A 23,914-nucleotide genomic window follows, 5' to 3' on the forward strand; every position below is an offset into this window, starting at 1 on the left:
ACGCACACACCGAATGCGCATTTGAGCAGATGATCGGCCTCGGGCAGAAAAATTCGAGTTGCCTTTCCTTTTCCCCGGATTGTATGTCCTCCAAGTCGCTGCCGTGACCGATCACCGATAGACCGAACCGAACACGCATACGTACGTATACGCGCTAAAACACACCGCTGTCCATCAACCTACGACGATCGCCGCCGCACCGAACGCCATGTTCGTACGTGTCGTCGACCGAACACCCGGGCACCACCATGCACGTAGCACACTAGCACGTACGTACGTTCCAGAGAGTTTCCATCGAGCGTTAGGTTGCGCGTCACTGTTGACCCTTTCCCGCGCCCCCGCCCCGCTCGTCCGCTGCGCCGTGCTCCGGAGGACGCGACGCTCCTGCTCCGCCTTGAATGGCATGCGCCATGCATGAGCATGATCCAACGCGCGCGACGCTACCTAACGGCGCAGAACAGTACATGGATTTCCTCTTAACGATGCCGGAACAGTACAATGATTCTCTTCCTTTTAATGCTTTCTTCTTCTACCGCTCTACGTACGTATGCGCAGTGGCTTCAAGTAGTATAGAGCTTGAACCGTCCACGCGCGCGCATGCATGCGGCACCCATAGACATAGACCGGCAGATTTGACTGTTGATCCGGGACAGTTAGCCTGGCTGTGGCTGGCCGAGGGATGATCAAGGTAGTACTAGGTGCTAGGCTGTCTGATCACCTAACCAAAATCCCGCCGTCAATTTGCCAGCGCTTCGCCATCAACGTGCATGCCATTCCAATTCCATCTGCTCAGTGCTGGCTCGCTCGCACAGGAGCGTAAATGCAGTAGCACCAGTGTACTGCTGCTGCTGGCACGGAGGTGATGAAGGACCTGAGGCCGACGTGTCCCCCACCTGGGCGCGGCGGCCGTGGCGTGGCCCGCCTGCGCCGCACATGGGTTGGGTGCCGTGCTATCCCGGTCACCCCCTCGCATGGACAACGACGGGACGCGAACGCCCCTCGCCTGCAGCGTACGTGCCGCGGACCCACCGCCAAGAGCGCACTGTGGCCTCGCGCCCTCGCTCTTCCGTGGCTGTGTACCCTACAGTTGACTGCTGAGGCAGCAGAGGGAGAGGGAGAGGCAGGATAATAGGGTGTGTTGGGTTGAGAGGACACCTTCTGTACCCATTAGCATTTGCACCCACTTTTTAAAAAATGCACTTCAAACACATTTTAAAAAGTCAAAAAAACTCAAAAGAAAATTGCATGCATACATGTTCGCAAATGTGTGTGCACGGCACAAAGTTTTATGAAAAAATGTCTTTTTGTTTTGTCTCTGTAAAAAGACGAATTTCAGTGCTTCTAAATAGCGTTTCACGACATAATTTTTTGTTTTTTTTGCACACGCCACAAAAAGTTATTTTTTCGTGAAACTTTATGCACACACATAAAACATGAAAGCGTATCCGTGCAACTAGTTTCAGATTTTTTTTAGCATTTAGAAATATGTTTTCAGAAGTGGGTTCATATGTATCCGGGTTCATCCATGCACTTCCCGTGTTGGGTTTGTGGATCAAAAGACATGGAATGTCGTGGTTCCATTCCGGATGCATGGCTTGGTTCCGTTTTAGTGTTCAGTTGGAGATAAAAAATGACATGGATTGGTTCCATCCATGTGTTTGGTTTGAGAGGTAGAATGAGAAGAATTTGATTTCACTCGCCTCTTTCATACGAACATATATATATATAGCTCTCTGTATTTGGACAACATATAGTTGAAAATTTTGGCAGCATTTCCTTTGTATTTTCAGGAACAACCAATTTTTTTTGCGAAACTTCAAGAACAAGCAATTTAACAATATATGATCAGAAGTTAAACAAATAATAACATCACATATAACAAGTTTTCGATACAAATATCATAAGATGCAACAACATCACAAGTTCATCATAAAAAAGAAACACTATCCATTGCAATTCATACATATGGTTCACATACTAGCCCACCAAAAGCTCTCCTAATTGAAGTCCAGTGTAAGTTCATAATGCAAAGTCCATCATCTCCACAAGTGCATCATGCAAGTATCCTCGTCCCATAGAGTTCAACTTAAATTCTTCAATGTGACTAGCCTGCCCCAAATCTTCCTCCACTTCTTAAGATGGTTGTAAACTTGACCGCCGGTGGTAGCTAGCTTGAAGTGTTCGTTCAAAGCTGCAACACATTGGTTGTGATGCGTCATCTTGAAACCAGCTGAAGTCCTCCTGCGACCAGCCATGAAAAGTTATCAAAAAAATTGAATAAATCATCAAAAAAATGAAGTTTCAACATATAGAAAGTAACATTCTATCCATCCATAAAAGAATAACAAAAAATGGACTAGAAACGAGAGGGAGAGTGTCGTGGAATTGTCACGGCAGATGTCCTAATGTGAGGACTTAGTCGTGAGGCCAACGCATCTATGTGGTAGCTTAAGAGAGGTTGAGCGGAATCGAGAGAGGCAACACAAGACAAGGATTTAGACAGCTTCGGACCCCGGGAAACATCATCCGGTAATAACCCTACGTGCTGTTTGTGGCTAGATCTCATTATGATCATGAGGAAGTCGCCATAAACCGGCTCTCCCAGTTAACCCTAACCCTTAAGATTGTTTCTTCTTACTTGTTCCTCTTTGGGGAGCCCCGCCCCTCCTTATATAAGTTGAAGGGGCGGGTTACATGTAGAGTCCAACTCGGACTTAAGACTTAACTATTATGACTTATCTTCATGGGCTTCTTAACATCTTGGGCTTCATAACGCCTCGGGCTTCATAACTTCTGGCAACCCAGTTATCACTGTCTGCTGGGTTATAACTGGTGCTGGTTTAAGATGGTCTGCCGCTTTATGATTGTCTGCTGAGTTATCATCTGACTTAACTCCTGTCTTAACTGTCAGCCAGTTTAACAACCTGCCGATTTATCGTCTGGGTTAACTGCCTGTCTTACCTGTCTGTCTTAACTGTCAGCCGGTTTAACAACCTGCCGGTTTACCGTCTGACTTAACACCAATCGGTTTACCACCCGCCTTAACACCTGCCGGTTTACCACCTGCCGTAACACCTGCCGGTTTACCACCCGCCGGTTTACCGTCCGCCTTAGCCATCTGTCTTAACTGTCAGCCGGTTTACTAAGTACCAGCCGGGTTATAACTCCGGCCGGATCATACCATGGGGTATATCCCCGATAGAGAGGGATATGGTTCTGGTGTGGGGGGGGAGGGGGTTGAGAGTGGTGAGACTTTAGCTTATTTCCTTTTTGTTTTGCACTTGACAGATGAATGATGAGGTCGTTCCTCCAAATCGTGGGCATCGCTAGATAAAGCATCTTGGGGGAATATCCGTTGCATGCAGACAGTCTGGTTCTGGTTACATACCCAAGTGAACACGAGGACGGGCTGCCAAAGACCGAATCAACCCATTCATTGACACCTTATCCTCAAACCGAACACACCCCTAGAGAGAAGGTAAAATGGTCAATCTTGCACCCCGTCCACTTGAAGTTATTAGTTGTAAAGTACGTGCTTCGCTATGGAGTAAAAGTCAGGTCGAGGATCAGGGTCACATGACAAGGGTCGATGATGGCAAAAATGATGGATTGATTTAGGGCAGAGTTCTTCAGGACGTCAGTTAGGGACATGTGATATATGTTTCCAAGTTTTGCAGCCCCATCCACTTGCAGTTTTTATTATCATAAAGTCCATGCTTAGCTATGAAGCAAACGATGATAGTTGTCATGAAGTATGATTGGTCAGGTCAACGATTAGGATCATAGGACAAGAGTCGATGATGACAAACATGATGGATCGATTAATAACAGGGTTCTTCAGGACATTAGTTGGGGACATGGGATATGATCCCTAATCAATTGATCCACGTGAACAAATGTAATTCCATATTATTAATTAGTACTGATATTTAAAGGTAGAGAATGAGAAGTAGCATTATCAACAAATTTGGATTAACATGTGCAACAATCAGATCATCCTCGAGTAACAACATCACCAAACAAAATTTGCTTGGCCGTGTTCAGCAGGTCATGATTCCTATCTAGTGAGATCGTTCATGTTCGTTGAGATTAGGTGCTCTTGTTTACAACCTTCAGAAGATCAATGTTTTCCTTGCATGAAGATCCTCCTCCTCATATTCGCAAAAAAGGTCCTCCTCCTGTTGCTAATCGAATAGGAAAAGCAAGGAGTTTGTGTAGGATAGGCCATGGAATTATTTGATTTGAGCTACCATCTTTGCTTTCAATTTGGTTCCAATTTACAACTCGCTGCGTCGAAGACGCATGCCACACGGACACACCCGGGCATTAACCTCCCAATGGTGAGGAGAACATGTCTTCCTCGACTTCGACCACCATCTACTAGAACTTCGGCGTGAAACAGTAATATCTAGACGAGGTGCCGCCCGGTGGTGCGGAGCCTACATTTTTGTAACGCCTCGGCCATGGTCATTGGTTCTTGGTCATTACGCCTGCCTACCACCTGAGATCTAGACTTGCCGTACAAACTAACACTGGTCCTTCCTGAGCATTTTATTCTCACTCATGCGCACCCGGGAAAGCTTCCCAATCAGTCACCCATCCTCAATTACAAATACCAAGCACATTTAGCCTCAAAGTTCCTTGGACATGAGATTCCAAAACATAAGATGCATTATGATATGAGTAGTCTATCAATCTTATTAATCAGGGGGTCACAATCTTCCTCAACTCCGTGAAGGAAATATTCCCTAGAGGCAATAATAAAGTTGTTATTTATATTTCCTTATATCATGATAAATGTTTATTATTCATGCTCAAATTGTATTAACCGGAAACTTAGTACATGTGTGAATACATAGACAAACAGAGTGTCACTACTATGCCTCTACCTGACTAGCTCGTTAATCAAAGATGGTTAAGTTTCCTAGCCATGGACAAAGAGTTGTCATTTGATGAACGGGTTCACATCATTAGAGAATGATGTGATTGACTTGACCCATCTGTTAGCTTAGCACTTTGATTGTTTAGTTTACTGCTATTGCTTTCTCCATAACTTATACATGTTCCTATGACTATGAGATTATGCAACTCCCAAATACCGGAGGAACACTTAGTGTGCTATCAAACGTCACAACATAACTGGGTGACTATAAAGATGCTCTACAGGTGTCTCCGATGGTGTTTGTTGAGTTGGCATAGATCGAGATTAGGATTTGTCACTCCGTGTATCGGAGAGGTATCTCTGGGCCCTCTCAGTAATGCACATCACTATAAGCCTTGCAAGCAATGTGACTAATGAGTTAGTTACGGGATGTTGCATTACGGAACGAGTAAAGAGACTTGCCGGTAATGAGATTGAACTAGGTATTGAGATACCGACGATCGAATCTCGGGCAAGTAACATACCGACGACAAAGGGAACCGACGATCGAATCTCGGGCAAGTAACATACCGACGACAAAGGGAACACCGTATGTTGTTATGCGGTTTGACCGATAAAGATCTTCGTAGAATATGTAGGAACCAATATGAGCATCCAGGTTACGCTATTGGTTATTGATTGGAGACGAGTCTCGGTCATGTCTACATAGTTCTTGAACCCGTAGGGTCCGCACGCTTAATGTTCGGTGACGATCGGTATTATGAGTTTATGTGTTTTGATGTACCGAAGGTAGTTCGGAGTCCCGGATATGATCACGGACATGACGAGGAGTCTCGGAATGGACGAGACATTAAGATTGATATATTGGAAGCCTATGTTTGGACATCGGAATGGTTCCGGATGAGTTCGGGCATTTACCAGAGTACCGGGAGGTTACCGGAACCCCCCGGGGAGTATATGGGCCTTACTGGGCCTTAGTGGAAAAGAGGAGAGGAAGGCCAAGGTGGAGGGCGCCCCCCTAGCCCAATCCGAATTGGGCGGGGGCCGGCCCCCTTCCTTCCCTCTCTCTCTCCTCCTTCCTTCTCTCCTACTCCAACTAGGGAAAGGGGGGAATCCTACTCCCGGTGGGAGTAGGACTCCCCCTAGGGCGCGCCATAGAGAGGGTCGGCCCTCCCCTCCTCCACTCCTTTATATATGGGGAGGGGGCACCCCATACACACACAAGTTGATCTCTTAGCCGTGTGCGGTGCCCCCCTCCACAGATTTCCACCTCGGTCATATCGTTGTAGTGCTTAGGCGAAGCCCTGCGTCGGTAACTTCATCATCACCGTCATCACGTCGTCGTGCTGACGAAGCTCTCCCCTGACACTCAGCTGAATATAGAGTTCGTGGGACGTCACCGAGCTGAACGTGTGCAGATCACGGAGGTGCCGTACCTTCGGTGCTAGGATCGGTCGGGTCGTGAAGACGTACGACTACATCAACCGCGTTGTCATAACGCTTCCGCTTACGGTCTACGAGGGTACGTGGACTACACTCTTTCCCTCTCGTTGCTATGAATCACCTAGATGGATCTTGCGTGTGCGTAGGATTTTTTTTGAAATTACTGCGTTCCTCAACACTCCGACCATCATCTATAGGAACACAGGTTGGGATTGACAATGAAGAATGCCGACAATAATGGATTGTTGGGGCACATACATCGGCATGGAGCTAGCCAGTGCTAAGCATGTGCGTCTACTGCACCTTGGCCTGGGAGAGGAGCAGGAGATGGAGCTGGTGGTACTGCAAAGGCCAAGTAGAGTGTGTGTTCCACCTCATCCATCATCATCACCATCGCCTTCGACATCCTCTTTTATGCCATCGCCGTCTGATGCCTTGCTCCAACCCAATGTTATGGCCCAACTAAATTGCACTGCAAGGGCCTCCTTGGCTAGTACACTAATTATATACTAGATGATACCTTGCACGTTGTCTTGGATTTAGATATATAGTTTCTAATCGTGTAGAATATTAATTTAGTCCTTATGGTTAAACTATGTGAGAATTTTTTGCATAAGGAAAAAATCGTAACATGAAAAGTTGTGCATGCCACAATTAAATGCAATGTGATTTGAAACTCACTTATAATGCACTAATGCATGTTGCATGGTAGAGTATTCTCATGCATAGATAAAATAAATCCTAGTGGATTAAGCTAGTAAATATAATGAAAACACCAAGTTTGATGATGTGGAAGCACCCATGTTGAGATAATTGGAAGTAGTTAAAAAATTCCTCACCTCCTAAGTGACACTACAACCGGCAAATTTTTTGCAAAATTTGATGGCCATTTGTTTGTTATCACTTGGATCCTCTATCCAATCTACATCATGGGTCAACCTCTTGTGTCATCGAACTGTTTCCACAAACCAGCACCACCTGCCTTTAATGTAGTTGCCATTATGCATAACTGCATTTGCCTTGTATTATTTACAATAGTGTCCGAAGAATTTCTATTTTATTAAAAAAAACATCCCACCAAGTGTTGGCATCCATTACAGTAATAAAAGGATTAACGATAATAGTATTATACATTTTTATTTTGTTTGGAATGACATCAGGTCGTTATGAAAATTTCCCTACAAGAAACCCATCTCCTTCATATAAGCAATCACAATATGTAAGGGGAAGTTGAGGAAACATACAATGTCTCATACCTTGTGTGAAACATTTGTAAAAACACCAAAGCCATGGAATTCTTGATTTTCCTGCCAGGAAATTCATAACACCAAACATAATTTATAGAAGCAGAAAATCAAGATCCCACACTAATACTAAGTTTCAGTTATAATCCACCCACTATCATGTCTATTTTAAGTGTTTATGCTAATATATGCACATGCTTACACCAGAAAAAATTATACCAAGATCGGATACACTTCTTGTAGATTTGACTATTATTGTAGAAAAAGATCTACCTACAATTTCCCACAATAGTATCCCAAGCCAATACCAAGCTTCAGTTATAACGCACTCACTGCCATGTATCCTTTTTAACAATGTTTATCCCATTATCTATGCGATAATTCATCTCTGAGCCCGGGCTCATCTACTCCTGGTGAATAGTAAAATCGTTAAAAATAGCAAAGATCATACACACTTTATATAGATTCAATTATTGTTGTAGAGAAAGATCCATCTACCTCCCACAGAATAGTTAACATTAACAACATAAATGATGAAGCTACAGTTGATAAATACTAAAAGATACAATATGTGAATTAGCCAAGTAGGTATCAAGGTAAAGCAAACAAAAATATGATTTGCAATAACTAAGACCATAAGATTAATGGTCCTACACTTTAGAACATTTTTTCTTCAATAAGGTAAAAATAACCATCTATAGAAAATCATGCTATGGAGATACTAATGTTAGGAAGATTTGTAAACTTACCAAACGATAGTCTCTTCTTGAAAGTGGCTCTCATGCTTTTCTGTCATTCAGCCATAGAAGATACACTAACAGAAGCTTCATGTGCCATAGTATCATCTAATGAGGCAACTGATTGAATTGGTTTACAACTAGTATCACATTCTACCTTATTTTGGCAGTAGCCACTAACAATATATGGCATATACACCACATATAAACACTTTACAAAGGTAGTAGGTGTAACCTGAGGTTCGTGTTGGCCCCTTCTTCGGTGAAAACCAAGCGTGGCGACGAAGGAAGGAGCGGAATGACAAAAGAGCAGAACAGAAAGCTTATGTTCTTTAAGTAGGAGATATTTCATACAATTTTTTAATGTCTGAAGCATTTACGTGGTTATATTCCCCTCAAATAGCTAAGAAATTCAAGAGAAATGGTGTGAAGCAACTAACTACTCCACAAAAGGCACATAATGGAGCATTCAACCGACACGAATAGTGCTTGGTATGCAATATATTAGGTTATAAAAATATACAATGTCTAAGCACAAGAACTTACCATTCAAAAGCAAGAAGACTAGATGCCCAAAATGCTTCTTTACGAGCCATACATTTTCTTTCTGCATCATTGATGCCAGCTTTCAAATATAAATGTAAATCCAAATATGGGATTACCAGTATAAAAATAAGGCATAAGCATACACAAATTCAACCAATTTAAGAATAACATTGCTTACACGAAGAGAATCATGGGTAGTGCATCAAAACGAATGACTTTTTTGTGTGTGTATGTGAAGATTTTAGCACAATTTGTAGCACTAGTGTAAAATGAAGTCCATAAGGTAGAATGAAGAAACATATCTCCAATGTGAAGTCTATCTTTCATTGCAGCACGTATATTGAACAAAGCAAAACCGCGTTCTTGATTGTTTGTCTGTTTGACATACGTCTTAGTAGAACCATTGTTCCTGAGGTTACATTGGGGAAATCGTATTAAAATTCATAAGCATGGGAGCCTATGATTGTGAAGAAGTAAAATAAAATAATTACAATCCACACTTGTAATGTATTGCTGCCTTGGTAGCATGAATTAATAGGGAAAATATCTAAAAAACAACCCTTTTAGTGAGGACCATGTACAAACCATGTGTTTAATGGTAAAAACTCCACTCCTTTAGACTAGTTCACAGTGGGGAGTAACTTAGAGTAGTAACATGCACATGTTACTAGTTTATGTTACTACCTCCACAGTGGGCAGTAACATATGTGTTGTCTCATGCATCACTTCATTTATTACATTATAGACTCATATTTTCTTGATATGTGTGATGTTACAAACTAGCTATGTTACCACTTGCCTCTCTTTCTTCATTAATTATTGTTGGTGAACGTAGTAATTTTAAAAAAAATCTTACACACGCGCAAGATCATGGTGATGCATAGCAACGAGAGGGGATAGTGTTGTCCACGTACCCTCGTAGACCGTTAAGCGAAAGTGTTATGACAACGCGATTGATGTAGTCGTACGTCTTCACGATTGACCGATCCTCAGTACCGAACGTACGGCACCTCCGTGTTCAGCACACGTTCAGGTCGGTGACGTCCCGCGAACTCATGATCCAGTAGAGCTCGGGGAAGAGTTTCGTCAGCACGACGGCGCGGTGACGGTGTTGAAGAACCTACCGTCGCAGGGCTTGGCCTAAGCACCGCTACAGTATGACCGAGGTGGATTATGGTGGAGGGGGCACTGCACACGGCTAGGAGAGATCTTGTGATCAACTTGTGTGTCTAGAGGTGCCCCCTGCCCCCGTATATAAAGGAGCAAGGGGGGAGGCCGACCGGCCCTTGTAGGCGCGCCAGGAGAAGGAATCCTCCTCCTAGTAGGAGTAGGATTCCCCTCTTTCCTACTCCTACTAGGAGGGGGAAAGGAAGGGGGAGAAGGAGAAGGAAAGGGGGGCGCCGCCCCCCTCTCCTAGTCCAATTCGGACCAGAGGGGGAGGGGGCGCATGGCCTGCCCTGGCCGGCCCCCCTCTCTCTCTCCACTAGAGCCCAACAAGGCCCATTAACCCTCGGGGGGTTCCTGTAACCCCTCCGGCACTCCGGTAAAATCCTGATTTCACCCGGAGCTCTTCCAATGTCCAAATGTAGGCCTCTGATGTATCAATATTCATGTCTCGACCATTTCGAGACTCCTAGTCATGTCTATGATCATATCCAGGACTCCGAACTACCTTCGGTACATCAAAACATATAAACTTGTAAAACCGATCGTCACCGAACGTTAAGCGTGCGGACCCTACGGGTTCGAGAACTATGTAGACATGACCGAGACACGTCTCCGGTCAATAACCAATAGCGGAACCTGGATGCTCATATTGGTTCCTACATATTCTACGAAGATCTTTATCGTTCAAACCGCATAACAAGATACGTTGTTCCCTTTGTCATCGGTATGTTACTTGCCCGAGATTCGATCATCGGTATCCCAATACCTAGTTCAATCTCGTTAACGGCAAGTCTCTTTATTCGTTCCGTAATGCACTATCCCACAACTAACTCATTAGCTGCATTGCTTGCAAGGCTTATAGTGATGTGCATTACCGAGAGGGCCCAGAGATACCTCTCCGACAATCGGAGTGACAAATCCTAATCTCGATCTATGCCAACTCAACAAGTACCATCGGAGACACATGTAGAGCACCTTTATAATCACCCAGTTACGTTGTGACATTTGGTAGCACACAAAGTGTTCCTCCGGTAATCGGGAGTTGCATAATCTCATAGTCATAGGAACATGTATAAGTCATGATGAAAGCAATAGCAGTAAACTAAAACGATCAAGTGCTAAGCTAACGGAATGGGTCAAGTCAATCACATCATTCTCTAATGATGTGATCCCGTTAATCAAATGACAACTCATGTCTATGGTTAGGAAACATAACCATCATTGATTCAACGAGCTAGCCAAGTAGAGGCAAACTAGTGACAATCTGTTTGTCTATGTATTCACACATGTATTAAGTTTCCGGTTAATACAATTATAGCATGAATAATAAAATTTTATCATGATATAAGGAAATATAAATAACAACTTTATTATTGCCTCTAGGGCATATTTCCTTCGGTCTCCCACTTGCACTAGAGTCAATAATCTAGTTCACATCGTCATGTGATTTAACACCAATAGTTCACATCTTTATGTGATTAGTTCACATCTTCATGTGACTAACACCCAAAGGGTTTACTAGAGTCAATAATCTAGTTCACATCGCTATGTGATTAACACCCAAAGAGTGATCATGTTTTGCTTGTGAGAGAAATTTAGTCAATGGGTCTGCCACATTCAGAGCCGTATGTATTTTGCAAATTTTCTATGTCTACAATGCTTTGCACGGAGCTACTCTAGCTAATTGCTCCCACTTCCAATATGTATCTAGATCGAGACTTAGAGTCATCTAGATTGATGTAAAAAGCTTGCATCGACGTAAGTCTTTACGACGAACTCTTTTATCACTTCCATAACAGAGAAATATTTCCTTAGTCCTCTAAGGATAATTTTGACCGCTGTCTAGTGATCTACTCCTAGATCACTATCGTACTCCTTTGCCAAACTCAGGGCAGGGTATACAATTGGTCTGGTACATAGCATGACATACTTTATAGAACCTATGACCGAGGCATAGGGAATGACTTTTCATTCTCTTTCTATTTTCTGCCGTGGTCGGGTTTTGAGTCTTTACTCAACTTCACACCTTGCAACAAAGGCAAGAACTCCTTCTTTGACTGTTCCATTTTGAACTACTTCAAAATCTTGTCAAGGTATGTACTCATTGAAAATATATCAAGCGTCTTGATCTATCTCTATAGATCTTGATGCTCAATATGTAAGTAGCTTCACCGAGGTCTTTCTTTGAAAAACTCCTTTCAAACACTCCTTTATGCTTTCCAGAAAATTCTACATTATTTCTGATCAACAATATGTCATTTACATATACTTATGAGGAATGTTGTAGTGCTCCCACTCACTTTCTTGTAAATACAGGCTTCACCGCAAGTCTGTATAAAACCATATGCTTTGATTACTTTATCAAAGTATATATTCCAACTCCGAGATGCTTGCACCAGTCCATAGATGGATCGCTGGATCTTGCACACTTTGTTAGCACCTTTAGGATTGACAAAACCATCTGGTTACATCATATGCAACTCTTCTTTAAGAAATCCATTAAGGAATACAATTTTGACATCCATTTTCCAGATTTCATAAAATGCGGCAACTGCTAACATGATTCGGACAGACTTTTAAGCATCAATACGAGTGAGAAAATCTCATCGTAGTCAACACCTTGAACTTGTCGAAAACATTTTTGCGACAATTCGAGCTTTGTAGATAGTAACACTACTATCATCGTCCGTCTTCCTCTTGAAGATCCATTTATTCTTAATGACTCACCGATCATCAGGCAAGTCAATCAAAGTCCATTCTTTGTTCTCATACATGGATCCCATCTCAAATTTCATGGCCTCAAGCCATTTCGCGGAATCTGAGCTCATCATCACTTCCTCATAGTTCGTAGGTTCATCATGGTCAAGTAACATGACTTCCAGAAAGGATTACTGTACCACTCTGGTGCGACCATACTCTGGTTGTCCTACGAGGTTCGGTAGTAACTTGATCTGAAGTTTCATGATCATCATCATTAGCTTCCTCACTAATTGGTGTAGAGATCACTAGAACTGATTTATGTGATGAACTACTTTCCAATTCAGGAGAAGGTACAATTACCTTATCAAGTTCTACATTCCTCCCACTTACTTCTTTCGAGAGAAACTTCTTCTCTAGAAAGGATCCACTTTTAGCAACAAATGTCTTGCCTTCGGATCTGTGATAGAAGGTGTACCCAACAGTTTCTTTTGGATATCCTATGAAGACGCACTACTCCGATTTGGGTTTGAGCTTATCAGTTTGAAACTATTTCACATAAGCATCGTAACCCCAAACTTTAAGAAATGACAGCTTTGGTTTCTTGCCAAACCATAGTTCATACGGGGTCATCTCAATGGATTTAGATGGTGCCCAATTTAACATGGATGCAACTGTCTCTAATGCATAACCCCAAAATAATAGCGGTAAATCAGTAAGAGACGTCATAGATCGCACCATATCTAGTAAAGTGCGATTACGACGTTCGGACACACCATTACGCTGTGGTGTTCCAGGTGGCGTGAGTTGCGAAACTATTCCGCATTGTTTCAAATGAAGACCAAACTCATAACTCAAATATTCTCCTCCACGATCAGATCGTAGAAACTTTATTTTCTTGTTACGATGATTTTCCACTTCACTCTAAAATTCTTTGAACTTTTCAAATGTTTCAGACTTATGTTTCATCAAGTAGATATACCCATATCTTACTCAAATCATCTATGAAGGTTAGAAAATAATGATACCCGCCGCGAGTCTCAACACTCATCGGACCGCATACATCAGTATGTATTATTTCCAATAAGTCAGTTGCTCGCTCCATTGTTCCGGAGAACGGAGTCTTAGTTATCTTGCCTATGAGGCATGGTTCGCAAGCATCAACTGATTCATAATCAAGTGATTCCAAAAGCCCATCAACATGGATTTTCTTCATGCACTTTACACCAATATGACCTAAACGGCAGTGCCACAAATAAGTTGCACTATCATTATTAACTTTGCATCTTTTGGTTTCAATATTATGAATATGTGTATCATTACGATCGAGATTCAATAAACCATTCACCTTGGGTGTATGACCATTGAAGGTTTTATTCATGCAGACAGAACAACAATTATTCTCTGACTTTAAATGAATAACTGTATTGCAATAAACATGATCAAATCATATTCATGCTTAATGCAAACACCAAATAACATTTATTTAGGTTCAACACTAATCCCAAAAGTATAGGGAGTGTGCGATGATGATCATATCAATTTCGGAACCACTTCCAACACACATCGTCACTTTACCCTTAACTAGTCTCTGTTCATTCTGCAACTGCCATTTCGAGTTACTAATCTTAGCAACTGAACTAGTATCAAATACTGAGGGGTTGCTATAAACACTAGTAAAGTACACATCAATAACATGTATATCAAATATACCTTTGTTCACTTTGCCATCCTACTTATCCGCCAAATACTTGGGGTAGTTCTGCTTCCAGTGACCAGTCCCTTTGTAGTAGAAGCACTTAGTCTCAGGCTTAGGTCTAGACTTGGGCTTCTTCACTTGAGCAGCAACTTGCTTGCCGTTCTTCTTGAAGTTCCCCTTCTTCCCTTTGCCCTTTTCTTGAAACTAGTGGTCTTGTCAACCATCAACACTTGATGCTTTTCTTGATTTCTACCTTCGTCGATTTCTGCATCACGAAAAGCTTGGGAATCGTTTCCGTTATCCTTTGCATATTATAGTTCATCACTAAGTTCTAGTAACTTGGTGGTGGTGACTAGAGAATTCTGGCAATCACTATTTTATCTGGAAGATTAACTCCCACTTGATTCAAGCGATTGTAGTACCCAGACAATCTGAGCACATGCTCACTGGTTGAGCTATTCTCCTCCATCTTTGTAGGCAAAGTACTGTCAGAGGTCTCCTACCTCTCGACACGGGCATGAGTATGAAATACTAATTTCAACTCTTGGAACAACTTATATGCTCCGTGGCGTTCAAAACATTTTTGAAGTCCCGGTTCTAAGCCGTAAAGCATGGTGCACTAAACTATCAAGTAGTCATGGTACCAAGATTTGCCAAACGTTCATAACATCTGCATATGCTCCTGGAATAGGTCCATCACCTAGCGGTGCATCAAGGACATAATTCTTCTATGCAGCAATGAGGATACTCCTCAGATCATGGATCCAATCCGCATCATTTCTACTAACATCTTTCAATTCATTTTTCTGTAGGAACATATCAAAATAAATGGGAAAGCTATGTGCGAGCTATTGATCTACAACATAGATATGCAAATACTATCAGGACTAAGTTCATGATAAATTTAAGTTCAATTAATCATATTACTTAAGAACTCCCACTTGGATAGACATCCCTCTAGTCATCTAAATGATCACGTGATCCAAATCAACTAAACCAAAACCGATCATCACGTGAAATGGAGTAGTCTTCAATGGTGAACATCACTATGTTGATCACATCTACTATATGATTCACGCTCGACCTTTCGGTCTCAGTGTTCCAAGGCCATATCTGCATATGCTAGGCTTGTCAAGTTTAACCCGAGTATTCTGCGTGTGCAAAACTGTCTTACAACCGTTGTAGATGAACGTTGAGCTTATCACACCCGATCACCACGTGGTGTCTCGGCACGATGAACTTTGGCAACGGTGCATACTCAGGGAGAACACTTTTACCTTGAAATTTAGTGAGAGATCATCTTATAAACCTACCGTCGAACTAAGCAAAATAAGATGTATAAAAGATAAACATCACATGCAATCAAAAATATGTGACATGATATGGCCATGATCATCTTGCGCCTTTGATCTCCATCTCCAAAGTACCGTCATGATCTCTATCATCACCGGCATGACACCATGATCTCCATCGTCTTGATCTCTATCAATGTGTCATCATATGGTCCTCTCGCCAACTATTGCTCTTGCAACTACTGCTATCGCATAGCGATGAAGTAAAGCAATTGTATGGCGCTTGCATCTTATGTAATAAAGAGACAACCATAAGGCTTCTGCCAGTTGCCGATAACTTCAACAAAACATGATAATCTCATAGAACAACTTATATCTCATCACATCTTGACCATATCACATCACAACATGCCCTGCAAAAACAAGTTAGACGTCCTCTACTTTGTTGTTGCAAGTTTTACGTGGCTGCTACGGGCTGAGCAAGAACCGTTCTTACCTACGCATCAAAACCACAACGATAGTTCGTCAAGTTAGTGCTGTTTTAACCTTCTCAAGGACCGGGCGTAGCCACACTTGGTTCAACTAAAGTTGGAGAAACTGACACCCGCCAGCCACCTGTGTGCAAAGCACGTCGATAGAACCAGTCTCGCGTAAGCATACGCGTAATGTTGGTCCGGGCCGCTTCATCCAACAATACCGCCGAACCAAAGTATGACATGCTGGTAAGCAGTATGACTTGTATCACCCACAACTCACTTGTGTTCTACTCGTGCATATAACATCTACGCATAAACCTGGCTCGGATGCCACTGTTGGGGAACGTAGTAATTTCAGAAAAAAATCTTACGCACACGCAAGATCATGGTGATGCATAGCAACAAGAGGAGAGAGTGTTGTCCACATACCCTCGTAGATCGTTAAGCGGAAGAGTTATGACAACATGGTTGATGTAGTCGTACGTCTTCACGATCGACCGATCCTCAGTACCGAACGTACGACACCTCCACGTTTAGCACACGTTCAGCTCGGTGACGTCCCGCGAACTCACGATCCAGTAGAGCTCGGGGAAGAGTTTCATCAGCACGACGGCGTGGTGACGATGTTGATGAAGCTACCGCCGCAGGGCTTCGCCTAAGCACCGCTACAGTATGACCGAGGTGGATTATGGTGGAGGGGGGCACCGCACACGGCTGGGAGAGATCTTGTGATCAACTTGTGTGCCTAGAGGTGCCCCCTGCCCCGTATATAAAGGAGCAAGGGGGAGGCCGACCGGCTCTTGTAGGCGCGCCAGGAGGAGGAATCCTCCTCCTAGTAGGAGTAGGATTCCCCTCTTTCCTACTCCTACTAGGAGGGGGAAAGGAAGGGGGAGAAGGAGAAGGAAAGGGGGGCGTCGACCCCCTCTCCTAGTCCAATTCGGACCAGAGGGGGAGGGGGCGCGCGGCCTTCCCTGGCCGGCCCCTCTCTCTCTCTCCACTAGGGCCCAACAAGGCCCATTAACCCCCGGGGGGTTCCGGTAACCCCTCCGGCACTCCGGTAAAATCCCGATTTCACCAGGAACTCTTTCGATGTCCAAATGTAGGCTTCCATATATCAATCTTCATGTCTTGACCATTTCGAGACTCCTCATCATGTCCGTGATCATATCTGGGACTCTGAACTACCTTCGGTACATCAAAACATATAAAATCATAAAACCGATCGTCACCGAATGTTAAGCGTGCGGACCCTACGGGTTCGAGAACTATGTAGACATGATCGAGACACGTCTCCGGTCAATAACCAATAGCGGAACCTGGATGCTCATATTGGTTCCTACATATACTACGAAGATCTTTATCAGTCAAACCGCATAACAACATACGTTGTTCCCTTTGTCATCGGTATGTTACTTGCCCGAGATTCGATCGTCGGTATCCCAATACCTAGTTCAATCTCGTTATCAGCAAGTCTGTTTATTCGTTCCGTAATGCACTATCCTGCAACTAACTCATTAGCTGCATTGCTTGCAAGGCTCATAGTGATGTGCATTACCGAGAGGGCCCAGAGATACCTCTCCGACAATCGAAGTGACAAATCCTAATCTCGATCTATGCCAACTCAACAAGTACCATCGGAGACACCTGTAGATCACCTTTATAATCACCCAGTTACGTTGTGACGTTTGGTAGCACACAAAGTGTTCCTCCGGTAATCGGGAGTTGCATAATCTCATATTCATAGGAACATGTATACACTACAAAAAAATACACTTCCGTCATGATACGTGTTTGTCACAGTAGGTCACGTTTTCTGTCATGCATGTACATCCATGACAAATTTATGACAAAATCAAGATAGTCATACCTGTGCTGTCGTAGAAGTGTTCCATGACATTACCCAAATTATCATCACGGAAGTGTCCACTTGCATGACGATAAATCACGCGTCACAGAAGTGCTTTTGTCAAGGGTGACCGACACGTGGCATCCACCGTAACGGAACGCCGTTAAGCTATCAGCTCCGGTTTTGGATTCGATAACCCGTTAACAACCCCGACTAATGGGGATTTTCCATGTGTAAAATCATCATTGGCTGGAGGAAACACGTGTCGGCTCACCGTTGGGACAGATGTCATCCACTCATTGGACCCAAAGCGCCTATGATACGTCGACACGTGGCACGGCCCAACAGAGTCCCATTATTGTGAAAAGGCCGCCCGTTTGACTTGGTCAAAATGTGGCGGGCCGGCCCACGGCAAGCATGTTAACGGCCTGTTCGCATATAGCCCATTTACAACCCGCTAACCCAGGGCCCGTTTACGACCTATCCGAATTAGGCCCAGTAGCGTCATCTGGGCCGTCCAATATAATTCCAGCCCGTTTTAACTCCCGGCCCATGTATGGCCCATGACGTCTTTCGGCCCGTATGTGGCCCTTATTACTCTCGGCCCATTAATGGCCCGTGGTAAAACTGGCCCGTAATGAACAGTGTATCACTTTATACCCATTAACGGCACGTGGTGAAACTGGCCCGTAATGAACAGTGTATCACTTTATACCCATCAACAACCCATTATTCCGTCGGGCCGTTTCCAGCCCATGTTATCTTTCAGCCTTCTCGGGGCCCATTTATTCTTGGGCTCATTTCCACATTTGTTTACTTATGGTCCGTTACTGTCATTTTCCGCTTGTGGGCCAAATTCAGCCCGTGGTTACAGTCGGCCCGTTTGTGGCCCGTTAATACGTTGGGCTGTTTTCATAGCGTCATCAAATACGGCCGATTAACAATGGCCCATTATGGTCGGGCCATGAACGGACGATTTCAACTCTAGCCCATTTACGGCCATGTTTGGCCAACCGATCATAAGCCCGTAGAAGGCCCATTAATGATACGGCCCATAGAAGGCCCATTGTGTCTACGGTCCGTATAAGGCCCATTGTTTCTATGCCACGTAGAAGGAGCATTGTTTCTATGGCCCTTAGAAGGCCCATTATTTCTATGGCCCGTAGGAGGCCCATGTTAACTACAGCCGGTGGGCATCAAAGTTCGCCACCAGTGAAAATATAGGGAACACCCTACACTATACAAAAATGGCTTGCTGTTTTCTTCAGCCGGTGGCTGCACGTTAAGAACAAATTTTGTATCGCACCAAAACAAATTACAACTATAAAACAAAAGGAAGGTTGGCATAAAAGTTAACAGTCTAGCAGATAAATGCACCACAAGAAGTTCAGAAGCTCAGTTCATTTGAGCTGACTGTTATGTTTTCATGCTGTATTGTCCGATGGAGCACCATAACCTTCGCCTTTAGTTCTCCTAGGCTCCTGAACAACATAGAAAATGTCCGATAGTCTGGTTTCAAAACCATGCATATCTTGACAACATCGAACAATGTCTCTCCTTGTTTCACAAAGGGTCTTTGTTAGGGAATGGGCTTGTGTCTGGAGCGCAGATACAACATTGTTTTGAGCTTGCATATCTTGATCATGAGGCAGTTTGGACGAGATTGCCTTAACAACCAAGCCAATATTACATAGGAACGTGCTTTTGGCACTGTTAGTGGACAAGTACTGACCCACTGCAGCAAGAGCTGACATTGTGGTTATAGTTGCCTTGCCACCTTCAGAAGGTGGTGGTTCCACCATTTTTTCCATAGCTCGCTGAAAAGTTGTGGTTTTACATTAGTAGTACCAGAATAGAAGATATTAAGGAGGCGGCAAAACCAAACAAAATAGCTTTGGTCTATATACAGAACTTATTTTGGTGAACCCATGTAAAATAATAGTTGTATTTTATTGCAAAGTACATAATAAAACCAGGTTCCAAACATATGACCATGTACCATCGCTAATGTATTGTCTATTTCTTCACATTGTATTGAGGGCTAAGGATAAAGAGACGAAGTTTATAATACGGTAAGCATAGTATGCCATCATTCATATCACAAAACAACTGAGAACAGACAAATATGCAATTGTAACGTTGTGTGGGCAAGTCCAGCACAGAACTAGATTACAAGTCAATATCAAAGGAACATCACTCCTCTCTTTTAAACCTTGTAAGGTGCAATGATACACTAAGACAATTGTGTATAAAATTGAAAAGAGTGATAGACATTGGCTGCAAACCATGTAGTTCAAGGCACAAGTCAGAGTAAGTAGTAGTTAAAAGGCATGAGGATTAAGGACTTACAACAGCGGCTTTGACTGGTGTAGTCATGCCCTTCTTCTTGTTGGTGTGACAGTCCTTGAAGATTTCGACAACATTTGGTTCAGGTACTTTTTGGTCCTTGCGGGCTTTCCTCTGCATTTGGAACAAGTCAATATAGATCTGATAATATGGTACAACGAAAAGAGTGAAACATCAGCTAATTACAAGAGCCTCGTAGTGTGCAATATATCTGCGAGATCCTATCGTCTGTTGGAACTTCACTTTCGTATGGTTGGCCTTGTTCTTTGAATAGTTCACCTACAAGAAGATAGATTTGTGTGGGACATGCATAAATAGGACTTCAACATGTGATCTGATCACATATATATAATGTACCTGATACTTCGGATCGGACCAGTGTTTAACGAGGCCTCTCCAGTCTTCATCAGATATATTTTCCACTGGAGATGTTTGGGCAAGTTCACTGTTAGCCTTGCCTTCAAAGTGAGTTTTCCTCAAGTTATACCGATACTGTCGCAGAGCAGACTTGAAAGCATGGGTGCAAGCTTGTATGATTGCATCATCTTGGCTATCCAACTTGAACCTCATCTGTTCAAAATTATGGGAGTCTCATTATCAGCAACCTAGAAAGTATTGGACAGAGCAAGATGATATTACTAGTTTCCATACATAACCATACTTACAGATAAATGGTCGAGGAAGGTGTTTAACTGGGTTTCGTCTTTGTCATTCATGTACTGAATCCATGTTGGGAGGATACGTACATGACACCTAACAGCAACCGCTGCCTCTGATACTAACTTGGCTGACTCTATAGCATCACGTGGCCTTTTTAAACCTGCCTCAAAACGGATCTCCATTCTTCCTCCTCTAGATTTAGTTAACCTATCGAGCATTATCCCTGATGTTTGTTTCCTCTTGCGCCTAGGTGCTAGGCCAACAACAAACATATGAAGTGTTAGTGTACATCGAACTGTGAGACTACATATAAAGAAGCATGCAACTGTAACTTGACTCTAGCAACTACCTTCTTGCTGTTGAAGCTCACAAAGTTCATCTGATCTTGCCAACTCATCTTATGTCAAGAGTGCTTCGGAAGTAGTGTCAGGTGGCAAGGGAGCTTGGGAACGTGCTGCTAGCTGAGTTGACGAACGAGTAAATCGTGCAGCTCGTGGTACTGTGGAAGGTGTTGCAACAACTAGGGTTGTCTTTGCTTGTTTGGTGGCAACTATTTGTTTCTGTTTGGCTTGTTCTGCAGCTCGTGTAGCATGGGATACCATGTCGGTACAATTTTCCGCTGGACTTTGACCTTCTATTGCACCATCAGTACTGATACGTCCATTTTGCATCATGCTTTTATATCGATATTTATTGCATTATGGGTTGTTATTACACATTATGTCACAATACTTATGCCTATTCTCTCTTATTTTACAAGGTTTACATAAAGAGGGAGAATGCCCGCAGCTGGGATTCTGGGCTGGAAAAGGAGCAAATATTAGAGACCTATTTTGCACAGCTCCAAAAGTCCTGAAACTTCACGAAAGCTATTTTCATAATACATAAAAAATACTGAGCACAAGAAGTTCCAGAGGGGGCCCACACCCTGGCCACGAGGGTGGGGGCGTGCTCCCTGCCTCGTGGGCCCCTTGTTGGCCCTCCGGTGCCCATCTTCTGCTATATGAAGTCTTTCGTCCGAGAAAAAAAATCATAAGCAAGCTTTTGGGACAAGACTCCGCCGCCACGAGGAGGAACCTTGTCGGAACCAATCTAGGGCTCCGGCGGAGCTGTTCTGCCAGGGACACTTCCCTCCGGGAGGGGGAAATCATTGCCATCGTCATCACCAATGCTCCTATCATCGGAGGGGGCCAATCTCCATCAACATCTTCACCAGCACCATCTCCTCTCAAACCCTAGTTCATCTCTTGTATCCAATTCTTGTCTCTAAGTCTGGGATTGGTACCTATAGATTGCTAGTAGTGTTGATTACTCCTCGTAGTTGATGCTAGTTGGTTTATTTGGTGGAAGATCATATGTTCAGATCCTATATGCATATTAATACGCCTCTGATTATGAACATGAATATGCTTTGTGAGTAGTTACGTTTGTTCCTGAGGACATGGGAGAAGTCTTGCTATTAGTAGTCATGTGAATTTGATATTCGTTCGATATTTTGATGAGATGTATGTTGTCATCCCTCTAGTGGTGTCATGTGAACATCGACTACAAGACACTTCACCATTGTTTGGGCCTAGAGGGAGGCATTGGGAAATAATAATTAGATGATGGGTTGCTAGAGTGATAGAAGCTTAAACCCTAGTTTATGCGTTGCTTCGTAAGGGGCTGATTTGGATCCATATGTTTCATGCTATGGTTAGGTTTACCTTAATACTTCTGTTGTAGTTGCTGATGCTTGCAATGGGGGTTAATCATAAGTGGGATGCTTGTCCAAGTAAGGACAGTACCCAAGCACCGGTCCACCCACATATCAAATTATCAAAGTACCGAACGCGAATCATATGAACGTGATGAAAACTAGCTTGACGATAATTCCCATGTGTCCTCGGGAGCGCTTTCTTCTATATAAGAGTTTGTCCAGGCTTGTCCTTTGCTACAAAAAGGATTGGGCCACCTTGCTGCACTTTATTTGCTTTTGTTACTTGTTGCTCGTTACAAATTATCTTATCACAAAACTATGTATTACCTATAATTTCAGTGCTTGCAGAGAATACCTTGCTGAAAACCGCTTATCATTTCTTCTGCTCCTCGTTGGGTTCGACACTCTTACTTATCTAAAGGACTATGATAGATCCCCTATACTTGTGGGTCATCAAGACTCTTTTCTGGTGCCATCGCCGGGCAGTGAAGCGCCTTTGGTAGGTGGAATTTGGTAAGGAAAAATTTATATAGTGTGCTGAAATTTACTGTCACTTGTTACTATGGAAAGTAATCCTTTGAGGGGCTTGTTCGGGGTATCTTCACCTCGACCAGTAGAGCAAAGAGTTGCTCCTCAACCTACTCAACCTACTGAACCTACTGAAAATGAAAATGTCTACTTTGAAATTCCTTCGGGTATGATAGAAAAACTGCTAGCTAATCCTTTTGCAGGAGATGGAACATTACATCCTGATGAGCACCTAATATATGTGGATGAAGTTTGTGGATTATTTAGGCTTGCAGGTATGCCCGATGATGTTATCAAGAAGAAGGTCTTCCCTTTATCTTTGAAGGGAGATGCATTGACATGGTATAGGCTATGTGATGATATGTGATCATGGAACTACAAATGATTGAAATTGGAATTTCATCAGAAGTTTTATCCGATGCATCTTGTTCATTGTGATCACAATTATATATATAATTTTTGGCCTCGTGAAGGAGAAAGCATCGCTCAAGATTGGGGGAGGCTTAAATCAATGTTATATTCATTCCCCAATCATGAGCTCTCAAGAGAAATGATTATCCAAAAAAAATTATGCTCGGCTTTCTGATAACAATCGCACCATGCTCGGTACTTCTTGTGCTGGCTCTTTTATGATGAAGACTATTGAATTCAA

The 23,914-nt window shown here is 43.1% G+C and overlaps 1 long non-coding RNA gene across 1 annotated transcript; it reads right to left on the reverse strand.

Annotated features, from left to right (window-relative positions):
• Positions 1 to 1,874: 1,874 nt before the first annotated feature.
• LOC147978698 (uncharacterized) lies at positions 1,875 to 8,419 on the reverse strand. The gene is made up of 3 exons (XR_015599612.1): positions 8,319 to 8,419; positions 7,582 to 7,632; positions 1,875 to 2,241 (listed from the first exon to the last, which is right to left on the reverse strand). It is a non-coding gene; the product is annotated as an uncharacterized LOC147978698 (long non-coding RNA).
• Positions 8,420 to 23,914: the final 15,495 nt, after the last annotated feature.

Source organism: Triticum urartu, chromosome 3A (assembly GCF_056163025.1).
Source record: "Triticum urartu cultivar PI428250 chromosome 3A, HENAU_Tu73, whole genome shotgun sequence".
NCBI lineage: Eukaryota > Viridiplantae > Streptophyta > Magnoliopsida > Poales > Poaceae > Triticum > Triticum urartu.